At 33.3% G+C, this 19,448-nt stretch overlaps 1 pseudogene; it reads right to left on the reverse strand.

The window, feature by feature from the left end:
* Nucleotides 1–691: 691 nt before the first annotated feature.
* Nucleotides 692–2,227, reverse strand: LOC148554507 (2-hydroxyisoflavanone synthase pseudogene; annotated as a pseudogene).
* Between the last annotated feature and the right edge of the window lie 17,221 nt (nt 2,228–19,448).

The raw sequence follows: 19,448 nt of genomic DNA on the forward strand, positions 1-19,448 counted from the left end.
GCTTTGGTGATCCTAGTGGTGAACTGGGCCATGAACTTTCTGAAAATGTCATGAAAGCTGGCTATGGAGCCGTTTGGAAGGGCGTTGAACCATTTGATTACGGGGCCGACTAAGGTTATCGAGAAGGCCTTACACCGGACCATGTCAGTGGCTCCTTCCAGGTTCATCCTGGTCTCAAAGGCCGTTAGGTGTTCCTGGGAATCTTTGGTCCTGTCGTATTTCATGTCAGTGGACTTGTTGAAGTCCTTCGGGAGTTTGGCTCTCAAGGATTTTTCTGTGAACGGGATGGATTCCATTATCACGTGCATGTTTCCTACTTTTTTGGGCTCCCGATGGTGCCGTCGGTCGTCTTCTCCGTGCTGGTGTTTCGGGTCTAGGGAAACGATGTGGTCGTGCTGTTTGCTGTGTCGTTGCTCAGGCAGCCTGGTGTTCCTGGTATCATAGTGAGATCAGGTCTTGGAGGTCGCTTGGCTTGCATGCTCCGGGTGGTACCGTTCTTTGGGTGTAACTCGACCTTTGAGGTTTTGCACCTTGAGGCACAGCTCTTGGATTTATCTGGACCGCCTTCTCTCCCAGGCCGTCAGGTGGCCGGGCTTCAGTGGGAGGACGGTTGTCCTCTCTTGCTTGTTGCTGGGTTGGGGTTGGTTGGCGATGTGCGGCGCTTGTTATCCTCCCGTGGCTGGGAGGAGTGTTATCTTTGAGTTCGGGAGTTCGGATTTGTGGGTTTGAGTTGGGGTGTTGGCTGGAGGATTGCTCCTCGAGGTTCTCCGTTATGCCGCCACGATTTGGTAGTCCCCCGCATCTGTGCAAGAACCTTGAGAACTTTCTTGATCTCTTGGCTCCTGAGAGGTCCGAGCTGGGCCACGGTGGTGGCATTAAGGAGGTCTTTCATGATTAGCTTCTTTATGAATTTTCAGTAAGGTCCGAAGGGGGGATCATGGCGACAGAGTTGTCATAGGTGAGGCGGCAGATGGCAGAGGTTTAGAACCTGGTGTTGAAGGAGGTGACCTTGTGGGTTTGGAGGAAGAGCTTGAAGAGTTCAAAAGAAGAAGCAACCACGGTGGGCATGGAGCCCAAGTAGAGGGAGAAGATGGGGCCATGGCGCTTGGAGAGACGGATGAGGGAGTGGTGAATGAGAGGGTCTAAGAGGTGGAGGTGTCCCACTAAAGGGAGGCGAGACTTTGGGCTCGAAGGATTTCGAATTTCACCATTGGAGTAGCGCGAAGGTGCATAAAGAGTGTTATCACTAAGAAGGTGATTGCAAGTCGAAGAAACATTGTTCCTTTGGGATTTCGCCGTTGGAGTAGGGCGAAGGTGTGATATCACTAAGAAGATGATGCAAGTTAAAGAAACATTATTCCTTTTTTCTTTCAGTTACAAGCAAGAAATCAAGTGAGTGAGTTTGAGGATTGCTCTTCTAGGTTATCTGTCACGCCGCCACGACGTTGCAAAGTCCCCACAGACGGCACCAATGTACAAGATGTCTCTGGTATCGGTTGTTAGATGGATTGGAGACTTGCAAGTTGAGACGGACGCCAGATTATCTGACTGGAGCAATGGAGGGTGGGTACCTGCAAAGATACTCTGACGCTCAAGTCAGAATGGATCTAAGAGGTATAAGGTGTGAGGAAAGAATGAGTACCTGAAGGGGCCTGGGAATCCCCTTTATATAGGTGGTGTTAATTATCTTATCTTATCTTATTTGGTTAAGATAAGTGAGGTATTTGAATTTGATTGTTGGTTAGAAGCTCTAGTGGGCCGGTTCTGGGCCTTCTAGAAGGGCGAAGTGGGTCGGACCCGGGTAACTGGGTTCGGAGACCGTTCCGGGTGTAGGATCCGTGGGACGGATCCGTAACAAAACCTATTAGCAATCTTCAGAGATATACAATATAAAATAAACACCAAACTAACAGCAAAATTAAAATAGCAATAAGATTACAGAAAAGCTTCCATGCATACATACGTCTTAAGTTAGTTCATACAAACTTGACACGCTTATCTATGTATATATACATATAGACTTATATACAACTAATAACTTTCCAGAATACCTGGTTTATATAGAAAACTCCTAAACTGGTACCCGGACTAAAAGAAAAGAAAATATCAAGTCCTATCCCTAAAAAATGCTACAAAAGTGAGGGAAGCAAAGTCTAAGGAACGAATACCATCTATCGTACATTCTTCTACCATCGAGGCACAAGTTTGCAACCATCAACTCAGGCATCTCTTGTAGGGTCCGACAACACGTGCTCCTCTGCTACCTCTCTGAATATAACTCCAGTGGTGGCAGACAAGTCGAGATCCTCCATCTGGGGGAAAAGGAAAAAGAAGGGGTGAGAATCAATATGGTTTCCAGTAAGGCGACACCGTAAAAACACGTCTCTCTCGTGAAACCTAAGGTTCTGGCTCTATCGTTATAACTCACTTGCTAAGTCTCTCGGCTACTTCCGTATCGCATTTCTGACATAACTCTATCTTGGCATCTTCCTTTGGGGTTAATGCCGCTCTTTACGCTATTCTCTATGGCTACTGTTCCTAGTTTTATTATCTTAATCTAAGCTTTGGGGAACTTGTGATTATACAATTTTAAATACAAACAGGAATCAGAGAATAGAAGATTAACAAGAAGCAAATAGCATGTAGCAGAAAGAATGAACAGTAAACAATCACAATCAAATGCGCAAATAATTTACGATGCATGCATGTTCCTAGTGCAGGTCATGAGCTCATGCGTCGGTTGTCTATCCGCAACCCGACGTTACTAGGAGCAAATCCCGAATATGGTTTTTTTACTGTGTCAGTTAGACACCTTAGCATCACAGTTACCCGTGTCAATTAGGCCTCATCATATAATGTGCATCATAGTAAGAAATAGTTCTATCAGTTAGGCGAACATTCCCGCATTAGCAACCTTAGGCTATCCGTTAGGCGGACACTTTCGCATTAGCAGTTTGGCACAAAGGCCCATTTAAACATACAATATGCTATCAGTTAGGCGGACATTTCTGCATTAGCAATCTTAGGCTACCAGTTAGGCAGGCACTTCCGCATTAGCACTCGGCACACAGGCCCATTCGAACATACAATATTAATTCTCCTTTCTTTCCTAGTTTCTCATTCCTTTTCTTTCCCTTTAAGTATCTTTTCCATCCTTTATTTCTCACCTTCTTTCCTTTCCATTATGCCTCTGCATCACCTTACAGCTAAGCACACCTCCACATCACCAAGTAGCTAAATATACCTCTACATCACCATGAAACTAGGCGTACCTCCGAATCACCGTTTAACTTTAAATCTTCCTAGGGACAACTTATCTTCTTATTCATTTTCTAGACTTGTTTAGCCTAATTCCTTCTTGGCGATCAATTTTCTATTTAACAATTAATATAACAACCAAACTCAGATTCGCGCAAACTTTATATCCACGGGTTCGTATCGAACTTAAGTTTCATTTGGTTCAAGATTCAGATAATTTCCATTTCCAAAACAAAAGTTATGCCTGTTGGAAATAAGTAGTATGACCACAATCCAATCAATCATGTGTCAAATAATTTGTTATTGTTATTATATTAAAATGTTAATATAATAACGTCCTTTATTAAATTTAGAGATTTATCATTATGATAGTGATCATAATATTGAGAGATAAATCTTTTATAATTTAATCTAAATTGTTCTTGGTCATAGGATTATTAAAAAGGACATTAATAATCCGGAAAGATCAATATATATATAATGGTCTTCATTGGATGAAGATTAATAGATCTCATTTATTAAATTATATATATATATATATATATATGGTGCATATAGAGATATGACCATTGAACTGACTCACTTTGAGAATTCTTAATGGTTATAATTACCGTATATTTGTCAATAGGATATTCTCAAGATGAATATAATAATAGAATTTCCTTTGACCTGCGACTGTCATAGTAATTAACAATGTATTTATTATACTTTGATTCCGGACACCTAATACCCTAGGGTGCTAGTTGAATGGATATTGGGTATAATTTAAATACTTGTAGAATTAATGATTAGTCAATAAGGAATCCGTCAACTCTCGGTAAAGAGTTTGAGCTCTATGATTATAATGACTGAGATGAATAAAACCTTGGCCAAGGAGATTGAATGAATAAAGGAATGAGTTTCTTAAGTCATTCACAGTTCATTATAATAATGGTAACAAGTTAGAGTTTGACAATTGAACCATACTCTAAGGGTTAACCAAGAGTTGGAAAGATGGAAGGAATTATACTTTGTTCTTCTAAGGTTCTTAGTAAAAATATATTACTTCATACTATCGGGTCGTTGAGGGGTGTTGCTAGACGCCAACCTTGATTAGTAAATTTAGTATGACTAATTTACTACCCGCTTAGTATTGAACCTATGGGGTCACACACTAACGAGTGTTCTAACCTTTGCTGTAGAATTATTTAATTATTATTTTGATTTGATCAAATAAATAATTATATTAATTCAAATGAAATATTATTATATTCTTTGCTAGCACCAAGAATATAATAATAGTATGATAATTGTGAATATTATATGAGATTTGAGAATAATTAGTTATTCTGTATCTAAACTTGAATTCTAAATTTGGATGAGATCCTAACTGATTTTATTTTAAATTGAGTTATGATATGATTCATAAATTTGAAAGATTCAAGTTTAAAATAACAAGATATGATTTAAATTTGAATTGAGAATCAAATTTAAAATCAGTAACAAATCTCATACTATATATATGTATGCCAAGAGTAGAGGAATGATGAGAAACAGAAGAGAATAATAAGAGTTTTATTCCTTTGCCTCTACACACATAAATGTATGTGAGCGTAATTCTTGGAGAAGAATTTTATGGCGTGCAAAGAGTTGCAAGAGGTTTCTCAATTTAGATCAGATGTCCATCGGTCAAGGAGTTGACAGCAAAGGTTGGTCTCGGTGTGGATACGTATAGTGCCTTCGTACCATCGAAGGAGAAAGTGATTTTTTACTAGCGTACATAGGTATGTAGATCTGATCTATATATTATTATTGGAATAAAGTTTAAGCACAAAATAGATCTTTAGGATTACCTTCTTTTCTTCCGCTGCGTGTTATGAACACATGGTAATCCTTCAATGCCTATTCTATTTTGAGAGATTTCTATTTGGTTAACTGGTGAACCGGTTAACTTCCAAAGTGCATAACTAATTTTCTAGGATAGCCATAGCTCTGAAATTTGAACTAAATGAAGTAGACACCATAAGGTTTCATTTGGTTTTAGTTTTATCACAAAAGCTTTTCTACATCAGGAGGTATCCATTCAGGAAATCACTGCTCTAAATTTGTAAATCATGTTTAGCCATTAGTGAGCAGTAAAATGTTAAAGCCTATAACTTTTAATCCATAACTTCTAAAATTCTGAAATTTTGAGGGAACAAAATATACATCATGAGGGTTCTATAAAAACTATTTGCACTCAATTTTGAGTTTAGGATCAATACCAGTAACTCAAACAAGTCACAGGAATTACCAAACGAGTTTCAGAATTGCATGTTAATAAAATAATGAACCTTCCATTTTATAAATTGCGTATTTAATTCTATAAAAATGGGATTACCCCAATATTTGGACACAATGTTCTTCACATGCCAATATTTCAACTCTTTTTGGTTTCAACCCAAAAACCCATCAGAATCAAAAGTTGTGTAGGTTGGAAGTTGCTACTAGATTATTTTGAAAACAAATTTTTGAGCAGAATCCATTTATTTTCAAACATTTTTATCTTCCAATTACTCATCAGAAAATTATGAAATTTTGAGAGGATGATATAACCTCATCAAGGATTACCAGGGAATTATTACACGTTTTTTGACTGGCTAGATTTTTTCCAGAAATTCGCGAAAGTCGCTGCCTAATTTTTAGTAACCATATTGACAGAATTTGGCTTAGATTCTAACTAACCATTTTGGTTTCCTAAGCTTCCTATCATCTCTTAATCATCTTCATCATTATCAAACATAAACCAACATCATAGCTAGTAGCAATTACTTATTTCATCATCAACAAGCATCATTCACATAATCACAAATATACAATTACACTAGCCTAACCCCTACCTCAATGGAGTCCACTCTTTGATCACCAATTTGGTTTAGGCTCTCTCTTCCTTTCTTGGTCAGTTTCACTCCAAGATTTGGCCAGCTTCTTTTCTTTACCATCCCTTGTTCTCCTTGCTTAGCTTGATTATCTCGATGAAGTGGTGTGGCTGGAGGCTTGAGGAATCATGTGGATGTGGTGAAGATTGGAAGAACTCCCTTTTCTTCCTCGGTCACTCTCACTCTTGACTCCTCTCTTCCCCTAACTCCCTTCTCATCTCTTCTTCTTTGTTTTTTGTTTACACTTAATACTTAACATGACTTATATGAAGAATGATATGATGATAAAAGGATGGATGATTAAAAAGAGGTGTGGTTCGGTGACAACAATTAAGAAAAGACACTTGTCTAAGTGCATATGTTCCATCATTAATTACTTCCTATGATTTATCACCCTTGGCTAATATACGGAGTTAAGCCAGCAAAAAAATAAGAGAGAGAGTATGGTTTAATTATGATTATGTGGCTTAATCTAGAGAGTGGTTTGGTTAAGGAAAATTCGGTTCGATTTTAATTAAGCTAGGTATTTCGGTTCTTTATTTTTCTTCTAGATAATCTTTATAGTGGCTTCACGAATTTAGATTAAAGATAGCTTTCATGATGTTTTGGCCGAATTCCCAAAGAGAGGAAACGGAATTGTTCAATAACTAAACTGTAAGATTACCGTTTTCGAACCGTATCGGTTTAAACAACTGGCAATTGAGAAATCAGCAGTAGAGAGTATCTCGACTTTGAATCAAATTTAGAATATTCTACTAAGCTAAAATTATTAAGAATAGCTAGTAGTAAATATTTCATATATGAATTTAACTCGTCAGTTAAATTCATAGTTATCGTTACGATTTTTGGCGTAGGACACACTTTTATCTCTCACGGTATATCTATTTTTTTCACTTATCAAGTCTAATTCCGCCTTATTATTTTATGATGAGGTGATTCTCAGATATTTATCGAATTTCTCATTATATAATTTCTGAGAATAACTATGTAGAGAATCAAGGTGTTATATAGCGCGCACGCCACGTGTCACTTGACATGTAAAATCAAAATAGTCCCTGAAAATCCATATGTAAGTCATTTTCATCCCTAAAATTTTAAAAATTAATTAAATTAGTCGTTATATAAATTTCTTTTATTTTTTCTTCATAATATTAAATTTAAAATATTTTTTGATAGTACTAATTTTAATATTATTTTTTAGACTTTAATAAATAAAATTTTCTTTACATAAAATAATAAAAATATTTAAATTATTATAAAGTTATTTTGTCATTTGTATTTTAAAATTTTATATTTTTAAATTATAATTTTTTCATAATAATTTTTTTTATTTAAATGAGTTTATCAAATTATGGTTTCTGTTGAGTGTGGCATGTGCGTAAACCGCTATAGGCAGTAGTGGTTTATGTGTTTGGGGGCGTGTGCGTAAACTGTTAGAGGCAGTAGCGGTTTACGTTGAGTGTGCTTATAAAACCGTAGAAGACAGCCGCAAATTCCTCATTTGGTGTGGATTTTGAGTTTGGCTAGAGAGAGGGAGGAGCACTTTGAGAGCCAAATGCAAAATGCCCGATAAGCATGGGGAGGTCGCCAACCACCATCAGGTGCCTCTAGTGCAGCTAGGAGTGGAAACAGGCCAGGCCTGTCATGTAGTTACTTGGCCTGAGCCTAGCCTACAACCTGTTATAGGCTCTTTATAAAGTACTAGGCCTGGCCTGTTATTCAGCCTAGCCTGGCCTGAAGCCTGTTAAAAGGCCTGATAATTTTTTTTACAAAAATAAAAATACTATTTAAAAAAATTATTTTTTTAATAAAAATATTTATATATAATATGTCATATTTAATATTTACAAGAATTTTTAATCTTTTAAAGTATTTAAAATATACAAAAAATATTTATAATAAAATATAATAAATTTAAAATATCTCATAATTTTATTAATAATAAAAAATTATTTATATATTTAATTATGTTTTAATAGGTCCAGGCAGGCCTAACAGGCCAATAAGACTAATTAGTGAGCCTGAGCCTAGCCTATTAACATATTAAGGCTTTTAAAAGAGCCTGAGTCTGTGCCTCTTTTATAACAGGCCAGGCTAGGTCAGGTCAAACACAGGCTAGGCTGCAGCCCCTGGCAGGCTGCCTGGCCTTTTTCCACCCTTAAGTGCAGCCTTGATGCCATTGTGCCTATCATATATCACTAGAATATCCAGTTGTGGAGTCACATGTCTTCTCAAGTTGGGTAGAAAGTATCCCAAAATTTGGCATTTTCTCCTTCCACAAGTACAAACACAATGGGCAAGATGTTCGAGTTTCCATCTTGAGCATTAGCCAACAACAAAGTCCCTCCATATTTTCCATACAAATGCATACCGTCAATGCTGACTAGCGGCTTACAGTGTCGGAAAGCCTCAATACATGGAGGAAATGTCCAGAAATGACGATAAAAGTAGACTGTTGATTCATCAACCTGATTACCCACTCTAATCGGAGAGGTCTTCAGTAGAACAATCGTACCCTCCATGGTGGATGTCACCCTAAGGATCCAACAGGGCAACTCACCATAAGACTCTTCCTAGTTGCCATAGATCTGTGCTACTGCCTTCTGCTTCGCCATCCATATCTTCCTATAGCTAGGCCTGAAAACATAGGTTGCCTCCGTTGCTTCCTGCAACACTTTAATTGTAACCAAGGCATCGGCTCTGACCAACAGAAAGATCCTCGCACATATGACATGATAATCAAGCTATTTGTGATCGCTCGATATCGATGTGGCCAAACACGTGTGCGGTCCGTTGTACCTCCTAACTTCCCAAGTGCTCTTCCTTTGCCGTAGCGTGATACAAATCATCCACATGCACCCTTTTCCAAACACCTTGCATCTCCTGTGGTATTTGAGATGGTCTGACTCCATCACCTTGTACTCAACTCCACGCCGGATGCTATAATCTTTTACACTCAGCACATCTTCCTTCTTACTCTGGAAAGATTGACCAATCTAAAATTCCGTCAAAGCAGTCGCATCATGCAGACCCTGGCCTGCAAAGGTTGCCTCTACGTTCCACTGTTGGCCAACGGCTTCCAAGTTCAAGGTTGACAAGTGTGGAGGATATTGTGTGTGCCGGAACACGAAGCTCCGTGGAGTGTATGTGTATTGCTCGGAATATTATCATCACTATCCCCACCAATGTTGACTGGCTCATCGTCGGAATCCTCGTCCCACATTGCATTCTTAACTCGATCCGGTCCGGCCTCAACTTCAAAATCAGGAACATCACGAGGCACACCATCAGTACCAGCCGCAACACGTGGAGGATCAAGGATCAGACCTGTAGGTGCTACCACAGACATCAACGTCGAGGCACCACCCATCGTCGTCGACTGAGGATTCGGCGCCGATGCCCCGGAGCTGTTGATACCATCTTCCAACTTCGCAAGTAGCTCGGATATTCTAACCTCCGGAAAACTCCGTCGACAGTGAAACAAGACCTACATGTCTTCATTAGACCCTATCACAAAGGTCTCATACTTCACACCGGCTGACACAACGGCAATAAAAATCTTGTAGAACAATTTTTTTACCCACTTTGTCCCACACACACCGAACTTCTGTAATATGCGGTATTTTATCTCTACCAACATACTCGACGACCGGATAAAACACTAAGCGGTTCCCTATCTGTAAATTTCACACCGTGCCTTTTGCTTTTTTGAATTTTTCCAGAGCAATGCGCTAGAGCCACAAAACTCTCATCACCATCTATTTGTGAGAAATGACACCCCTCTTCTACCTCAATGCCTTTGAGGGGGTATATATAGCCAACTACCGCGCACACACACTCAACGTAAACCGCTACTGCCTCTAGCGGTTTACGCACACACCCCAAACACATAAATCGCTACTGCATGTAGCAGTTTATGCACATGCCACACTCAACAAAAACTGCGGCTGCTTATAGCAGTTTATGTGTAAAATCCTAACCCATGTAAACCACGGCTGCCAGTAGCGATTTCTATAGAGATATCAAAAATTGCATTTGCGTCTCGCCAAATCAAAAGTTGTATTTGGGTAAAATTCTTCTTCCAATAATTTATTTAAGTAAATTACCCTTATTATTATTATATTCATATTTTTTTAGTTTTTTTATTTAGATTTAAATTTTCACTGTTTATCTTTTTAATATATATTTTATTTTTTATCTTTCAAATATTTATTAAATATAATTTGGAGAGAATACCAATGTTATGATTAAAAGTTAAAATCAAGATTTAATTGTTTAAAAAAATAATTTTGAGTTAATTTTATAACTATCAATATAATTTTTTTCATGCTAATATCTAATTATATTTTTATATACAAAGAGAAAAAAATTATTTTTAAATAGCAAGCATAAAAGTTAATTATTTCTATTTATACAACAGACTTAACACCTAATCAAAAGTATACAAGTTAAATCGTTTCAAATTTTAGATAACAAATATTAAAATTAATTATTAGTAATAAATCAAACTCTTTCACATGAAAATAATAATTAAAAATCTTATTATTTGATTTTTGGTTTAATTACTCTGTTGGTCCCTATTGTTTCGCAAAATTTTTAATTAGATCCCTGTACTTTTTTTTCTTTTAATTGAGTCATTGCACCAATTTTTTTTTTAATTGGGTCCTTACACTTTTTTTTTCTTTTATTTGGGTCCCTGCACTAATTTTTTTTAGTTAGGTCCCTATAAAATTAAGCCAATTACTGCCAAGAGAGACCTAATTGAAAAAAAAAATTGGTGCAAGGACCCAATTAAATGGAAAAAAAAAGCATAGGAACCTAATTAAAAATTTTGCGAAACTATAGGGACCAACAGAGTAATTAAACCTTGATTTTTTTTTTCTATGGAGACCCTGATCTTCTTAGCCGACAAGGACTTTTGTCCCCTACGATTTTTTTTGTAAAAGTAGTTTGATTCTATAAATATTTTGTGCTATAATCTATAATGTCAAGACAAAATCGACATAATTTTAAAAGATTTATATTCCCGAAATATAATTACGGATAAAAATATTAGTTATAAAAATAAATTAAAATCAAAAGTTAAAACTTAAAATGCATATCTTCACAAATATATTAATAATGCGACGTCAGAAAAAAATAATTATCTTATATATTAATTACATGAATGATTATTTAAAAAAATATATAATAAAATAATTGTGTAAAATGTTTCACAATATTAATGTATCGAAATTCAAGTATAAAAGTAAATACAAAATTATTATTGAAGAATAAAAATAATGTTTTACATTATATATATGGGGTTAACCATCAAAAACGTTCTCAAATTATTCAAACACTGACAAAAAATGCATTCGAATTTTACTATAGACAAAAATGCTTTTAAATAATTTAAAAATACAACAATATCCAACAGTAAATATATATTTTTAAAAAATATCTTATAAATTAAATTTTGATGTGATTTTTTACAAACATAATTAAAAAATGAGATATTATTAATCTTAAAGTTTGGTAATTTTTTTTTTAGTATATATTTTTTGTGATTTTTTAAAAGTATTATTAGTTGTTAACAAAAAAATTACAAGAAAAATATACACTCAACGAAAAATTACCAAATTTTAAGGTTAATAATATCTATTTTTTTTAATCATGCTTCCAAAAAATTATATCAAAATTCAATCTCTAATATATTATTTAAGAAATACATATTTAATATTAGATAATCTTGCGAAAAAACTAACATTTATCTAACATTAAATATGTATTTCTCAAAAAATATATTAGAGATTGAATTTTGATACAATTTTTTGCAAGCATGATTAGAAAAATGAGATGTTATTATTCTTAAAATTTGGTGATTTTTTGTTAACTATATATTGTTTTGTGATTTTTTAAAAGTATTAATGGTTGTTAACAAAAAAAATTATAATAATATATATACTTAACGAAGAATTACCAATTTTTATGTATAATAATATCTTATTTTTATAATCATTCTTATAAAAAATTGCCTCAAAATTCAATCTCTAAGATATTTTTTGAAAATATATATTTACTGTTAAGTATTGTTGTTTTTTTAAATTATTTAAAGGCATTTTTATCAATAATAAAATTCAAGTACATTTTTGTCGGCGTTCAAATAATTCGAGAACATTTTTTGTGGTTAACCCATATATATATATATATATATATATATATATATATATATATATATATATATATATAAACTAATTTAGTGGATAATTCATGTGTACCATTATGAGTGGTCCAAATTCGAACCACATAAGTGTAAAAATAGAGGGAACTATCAATTCGATTTTTTCCGTTTTTTAAAATGATAATACGACTTTTTAAGATAAAAATGATCTATTTCGGTTTCTGTCCTCTACTTCTGTGAAATAATACGATTTTTGAGGGTGTTTTTTCATCAACTCTAAACACAAAATGCTGACATGTCAAGTTTAAAACTGAACATAAACCTAATTGTCTCTAAATTCAAATTAATTAGAGATTTATTTGTCCTTATTCTTTAAATAATATCTTTTTCAAATCATTTTTTATTCATTATATTAATATTTTTTTCAATAAATTATTGAATATATAGTATAATAAGTACAAACTAATTAATAAATTATTCAAATTTAAAAAGATCATTTCTTATGAAACTAAATAAATAATTGTCAAATATAATTTTTAAATATATAAATAATAAATATTAAAATACGGTTAATACATTAATAATAATAATAACTCTATGATATTAGTATTATAATCTAGATAATTTTCACAATAAAAGTAAAAACTAATGAACACATTATTTGATATATAGTAAAAAATTTTTGAGTAATAACAAATTTAATTTTTTATCTCTTTAAACTAAATTAATAATTCTATTTGATATCTTTCCGTTAAAATACACAATGAGTAGACTACTAATACTAAATGAAATAAAACATATATATATATATATATATATATATATATATATATATATATATATATATATATATATATATATATAAACTCAACAAATTCAAAGCATCAATAATATTATTAATCTATTAATAATATATATTGTCATAAAGTTAAAAATCGATAAAGATTTATCAATATAAGAATAATGTAAATTAATTAAAATTTTACGTGTGTGTATATATATATAATTATCTAAATAATAATAATAATAGTATATCATAGGATTATTATTATTATTAATGTATTAACCATATTTTAATGCTTATTATTTATATATTTAAAAATTATATTTGAGAATTATTTATTCAGTTTCATAATAAATGATATCTTTAAATTTGAAATTTATTAATTAGTTTGTGCTTATTATACCATATATTTTAATAATTTACTGAAAAATTATTAATATAATGAATAAAAAATAATTTGAAAAAGATATTATTTAAAGAATAAGGACAAATAAACTCCTAACCAATTTAAATTTAGAGACAATTAAGTCCTTGTCTATTTTTGAAACTGACATGTCAGCATTTTTCATTTAGGATTGATGAAAAAACACACACAGGGACCACGTTGTGTCACGGAAGTAGAGGATAGAGACCGAAGTGGATCGTTTTTATCTTAAGGGGTCGCGTTGTCATTCTGAGAAATGGACGGGGACCGGGTTGGTAGTTCATTCTGTAAAAATACTTGATCCACTGTTATTGGTAGGTTCCAACCAAATATTTATTTGTAAACACATTAGTAGAGATATTTTTAAGGATAGTTTTTATATTTTTTTATTATTAATATGTTAAATGATATCCTACAAAAAGGAGATCTATGAGATACATCTAAACTTTTGCTCAACCTAATTGATAAGACCTTTTTTTTCATCATTGAAGTCCAAATTTTTTATAGTCTATATTTTTTACCTTCTTATAAAGTTAAAAAGATGATCCATGATATAGACCTCAAAAATAAAAATAAAGAGACTCACTTTATTCAAATTGTTGGTACAATTACAATTATAATTTCTATTAAAATGAATTAAATTTTTTATTCATTCATCATTGGAAATATTTAATTTATATAAAATAATTAATTACAATTTTTGGATATTGACTATATTGATGGTTTGCTTTCAACTTCAAAAGCATCTTTAATCATTGAGAAGAGAAAATAAAAGGTGCAATATTAATTATTCAAAAAATAAATTTTTTAAATTGTAATTAATCTTTATTCTTATTATAGTTGTAGTAAAGTTTTAAAATTAACAATTTGCTTATTACAATTACTGATGACCTTTTCTCTCGTTTGATAGATTTACATAGTTAAATTTGTTATAAAACAGGTCAAATTATATGTATTTTTAAAGTAGGACAATTATAGCATTCACACTTGAGAGTGTCGAAAAAGTAAACAATTTCGTATTAACAGTCTTTTTAGAGATGAAAAAGGAGTATCTAAATTCTAACACAACATGTCAGGCTGATGATGAGAATGAAGATGTGCAATAAAAGTGGTTCATGCCAAAATTTCTGAATAACATCAAATGTTCAAGAATGAATTTGATCCCTTCAAATTCAGGGTTACTATTTAAGTTTCAACAGAGACAATTTCTATTAACAGTGTGCTTGGCAATGACCATCAACAAGAGTAATTATTATCACATATAGAACCTTACTTGCCAAAATTAGTGTTCACCCATAGATAACTTTACGTTGTTTTGTCAAGAGTTAAAAGTTAGTAATGCCCTGAAGGTTTTAATTCTAGACGAAGATGACAATAATCTAAAGTCATCAACAACAAATATCGTGTTCAAAGAAGTTTTTGATAATATTTAGGTAAAAAAATAATATTTTTATTTTAATAACATATTATGATTTATACTTTTGTACAAATATTTATTGTAGATATAACTAATTTATCTATAACTCTACTTTCAAACTTGAAATGAAATGTGTAAAAGGGAGCACAATATCATATGGCAATCGCTTTTCTAATGAGGTTAGTAAAATATTAGATAGTTGATAAATTTTCATTAACCTTTTGATATAAAGTTTAGTATAAAATTGACATGCTACTAATATAGTTATATATGTTTTTATTTTTTCTGATTTCTTTCGTTATAGTTCAAAAATATTATAGACTTAATCTGTTCAATTTTTATTTTACTTTGAATAAATATAAAATAATATATTCAGTATATTTATTATATAATGACGATAGTATTATACTAAACTCGAGAAATTTATAATTATAAATTATTTTTTATTTTTCACGTCAAATTAGGCCCGTGCATCGTACGGATTTAACACTAGAAGCTTCCTTTGAAACTCCAATTCTTTATTCACGTACTTGAACAAATATTTGATAGCATTTTACTTGTTGCAGTACTCTATATTAACATGCGGTTGATAAGATATCAGCAGATATGTATTGTATGGAATCACATTCCTATTACTCATATGGACTCCCTTCTTCTCAGTAACTATTCCTATGTCTCGTCTTCTATATGATGAGTATCCACTATCATCGATAACTGTGGTGCTACTGAATATTTTAGGATAATATTTACTGCAGTACCCATCTTTCATGCAGGGAGATCTTGAGAAATTTCTATCATATAGTCCATGAATCATATATGTAGACACAACTCTAAAGAATTTTAGATACCGAATAGGATTGGATAACTCTAACATATTAATCGGTCAATTTGAATTGTCATTGTTATTTTGTGATCTCCATTTAACCATAAAAGAATATGAGCATGTGACAGGCTTTCATGTAAGCAAAAAGTAAATTGGCAAAGTTTGGATTCCAATGCTTGCAAATACATCTACAAATCAGAACAAACTTCATAGAAAGTCTAATAAAAATGTCGATAATTATATCTAAAAGGCTGATAAAACAAGACCTTCGTATTTAAAATTTCTTGGCATTAAGTACAAAATAATTCAGAGAAAGAGAAATAAAAAATTTACGGTATTATTTTATGTTACTCTATGAAAAAACAAAAAATGACTTACCTCACCCAGCATGGAAAGAAACATTGGAAGAAAAATTTGATCATTTTAACCATCACTCACGTAGCAATGATTGTTGGGAGAAGACAGCCACCCAGTGATTGAAGTAAGTGAAGTTGATGCTTTCGAAGTTTGCGGATTTTTATAACAACCATGCTAGCGGTATGTGAAATCATTTATCAAAAGAATAAAATTGTATTTATTGTGAATGTTTAGTATGTACCGGGTCTATCTCAACGAATTTAATTCAATCCTAAATCTACTTGAAAACTAACTAGATAAACCAGATTAATTTAAAATAAAAGTAGTGGATATAATTTTATAAATTTTTTATAATAAATTTTAAAAATTAAATTTAATAAATATTATATTATATTTATTTTAAAACAAATTATTTTAAATTAAAATAATAATATATAATATAAAGATATTAATTAATGTATAAAATTATAATATTTTATTGTTAATTTTATCCTAATATATATATTATATTAATTATAAAATACGTTTTGAATCAGAACGAATTCAAAAAAAAATGAATCAAAAAGTAAATCCAAACCTAATAAAATTTACTTGAAATTCATGTCAATTCGGATTGAGTCTTTAACACTTTTAATTTGTAATTTCTTTATGGATTTTTGCACATGACCAAGACCAACAACGCACTTTCGGCTTTTCCATTCACCATTTCATCTTATAAGATAATGCATACTTGATATGGCCAAATTTATGATACTTTGGTTTGTATATTTATTTTATATTTTTATTTTTAGTGTTATATATTTTTAGAATTTTATGAAAAAGGATAATAACATAAATATTAAAATAACAATGCTAGGAACCAAGAGGATATCAGTCAAAAATTAGCCAAATGCCTCTGGGTGAATCGAAAACCTCTACGTGGATGGTGTTTATACTAGGCATTAGGATGTTTCTTTTCTTTGTAAATTGGATGGTTCTGAATCTATTTTCTGATTTATCATGTTTTAGGCATTTGGAGATAGAAGGAGGGTGAAGAGACGGAAACTAGTTGAATCAATTTCCGTGATTTATGTTGCAATGATACTGAACGTATCTCCTCCTAATATGAATGTGGTAAAACATTTAATAACCAATATTTTAAATCATAAATAAATAAAGCTAATTACTATATTTATAATTAATTAAGTTGTTCCATTTTTGACTGATTTAAAGTTAGTTTCATATACTTTTCTATATTAAAAATAAAAATACAAATCAAACATATATTTGCTTTCACTTGTTCATTTATTTTTGTCCTTCTTGTCTGAGTTAGGGTTACAAATGTTCAAATACACTTCCATTGAGTATATGGTAGCCACTTAGCATTAGAATTCCCAAAAATAAAATAAAATAAGATCAATTAAAATAATTTCTAAAATAAGAATAAATGACCATTTGTACCTATAAGAGATGAAAATGCTGACATTTATACCCATAAAAGCTCGAAACTAATCTTGTACTCATGATAGATGCTGTTCGTGTGACAAAAGTGCCCTGACTTGAATCTGAGCTTGATTCGTGGGTTTTCGAACCTACGTGGCACTCCCAACCTCCCCTCCCCCCCCCCCAAATCTGAGCCAACCATTCATCATCTTCATCTTCTTCACCATCACCATCACCATAACCTCCATAACCTTCATCACCATCACCTCAGCACTGCCACAGCCACATCCCTTCACCACAACCTCCGGCGACAATCCACACCGTCGCGCCCCTTTCTCTTCTTCTTTCCCTCTTCTCACTCCTCCTCTCCACCAAACAGCCGCGACACCCAACCTTCTCCGCAGCGTCTGTTCCAACCCTACCTCCCCCAAAGCTCCAAGCAGCATCAGACAAGCCAAAATTTTCAAACAGCAACATGCATGAATCAAAACAAACCTAAATCCACTAACATGCATTTCTAACTAACCAAATTAAGCAAAATGAACTAAAAGCAATATAATGAAAGAAACAGAACTCAAGGAAAAACGCAGGGGATGGAAGACACAGGGGAAAACGGAGGGGATGGAAGACACAGGGGCTGCACCCTGTTCTGGTCGTTCCATGGGAGAATGGGAAACGGGGCTGGAATCGCGACGGTGCTAGGCTGGTTCGCGATGGTGAGACGGGATGACAGAGAAGGAAGAAGAAAGGGGAAAAGGGGCTCATCGTCGGTGTTGCTGTGGCTCGTCGACGGCGCGGCGGTTCGGCCAGTGAGAGAGAGGGAGGAGAAGGTGGCCGGTTCGTTGGTGTGGCTGAGGAAGACAGAGAACACGCAAAGGAAAGAAAAGGGAAGAGAGTTGCGGTGGCTCGTAGAGGCCGACGGTGATGGTTGCCGGAGCTAGGGTTCGGACAGAGGAGTGGTGACGGGTTGGAAGAGAAGGTTGGGTGTCGCGGCTGTTTGGTGGCAGACGAGAGGAGACCCAGGAATGGAGAAGATGGCCGCTGCCGTTCTGAGCTTTGGTGGAGAGGAAGAGCTAGCGCTGTGGTTTCTGGGCTCAGCAGAGGTGAGAAGAGGGGAAGAAGAAGAGAAAGGGGCGCGGCGGTGTGGGTTGTCGCTGGAGGTTGTGGTGAATGGAGGTGGCTGTGGCGGTGCTGAGATGATGGTGATGGTGATGGTGAAGAAGATGAAGATGATGAATGGTTGGCTCAGATTTTGGAGGGGGGGAGGTTGGGAGTGCCATGTAGGTTCGGAAACCCACGAACCAAGCTCAGATCCAAGTCAGGACACTTTTGTCACACGGACAGCATCTATCATGGGTACAAGATTAGTTTCGAGTTTTCATGGATATAAATGTCAGCGTTTTCATCTCTCATGGGTACAAATGATCATTTATTCTCTAAAATAATTAAACACTAATTAAATTTAGTTTGGTAATGACTCATGACAACTTATAGTTACTTTGTTCCACTTTTTTTCCCGTCAATTTGAAACGCCGGCAAATTATTTGGTGAGGAAGCAAATTTGGCCTAATAGCAATACGAGTTCAATTTATTCATTTACATAACAATTAAAATAGTAAAAAATGTGAAAAGTAACCATCTTTATTGATATAATAATAGTATAATAAAAAAAACTTAGAAATTAAATCCTAGCAATATATATAGCATTGCCATTGCTCATAATTATTTTTTGTTTAATTTGCATTGCTCATAGGGCAGAAAGTTGGTAAACCATGTAGTAGTAAAAACGGTACATAGTAGGGGGAAAAGCATAACTACATAAGAGAAAGAAGGATTGGTACTAAATTACAAAAAAAAAAAAATAGTCAAAACTTATCTTATTTAATATTTATTAATTATTGCT

The sequence above is a fragment of the Arachis ipaensis genome, chromosome B6, assembly GCF_059453495.1.
Source record: "Arachis ipaensis isolate K30076 ecotype BB chromosome B6, ASM5945349v1, whole genome shotgun sequence".
Taxonomy (NCBI): Eukaryota; Viridiplantae; Streptophyta; class Magnoliopsida; order Fabales; family Fabaceae; genus Arachis; species Arachis ipaensis.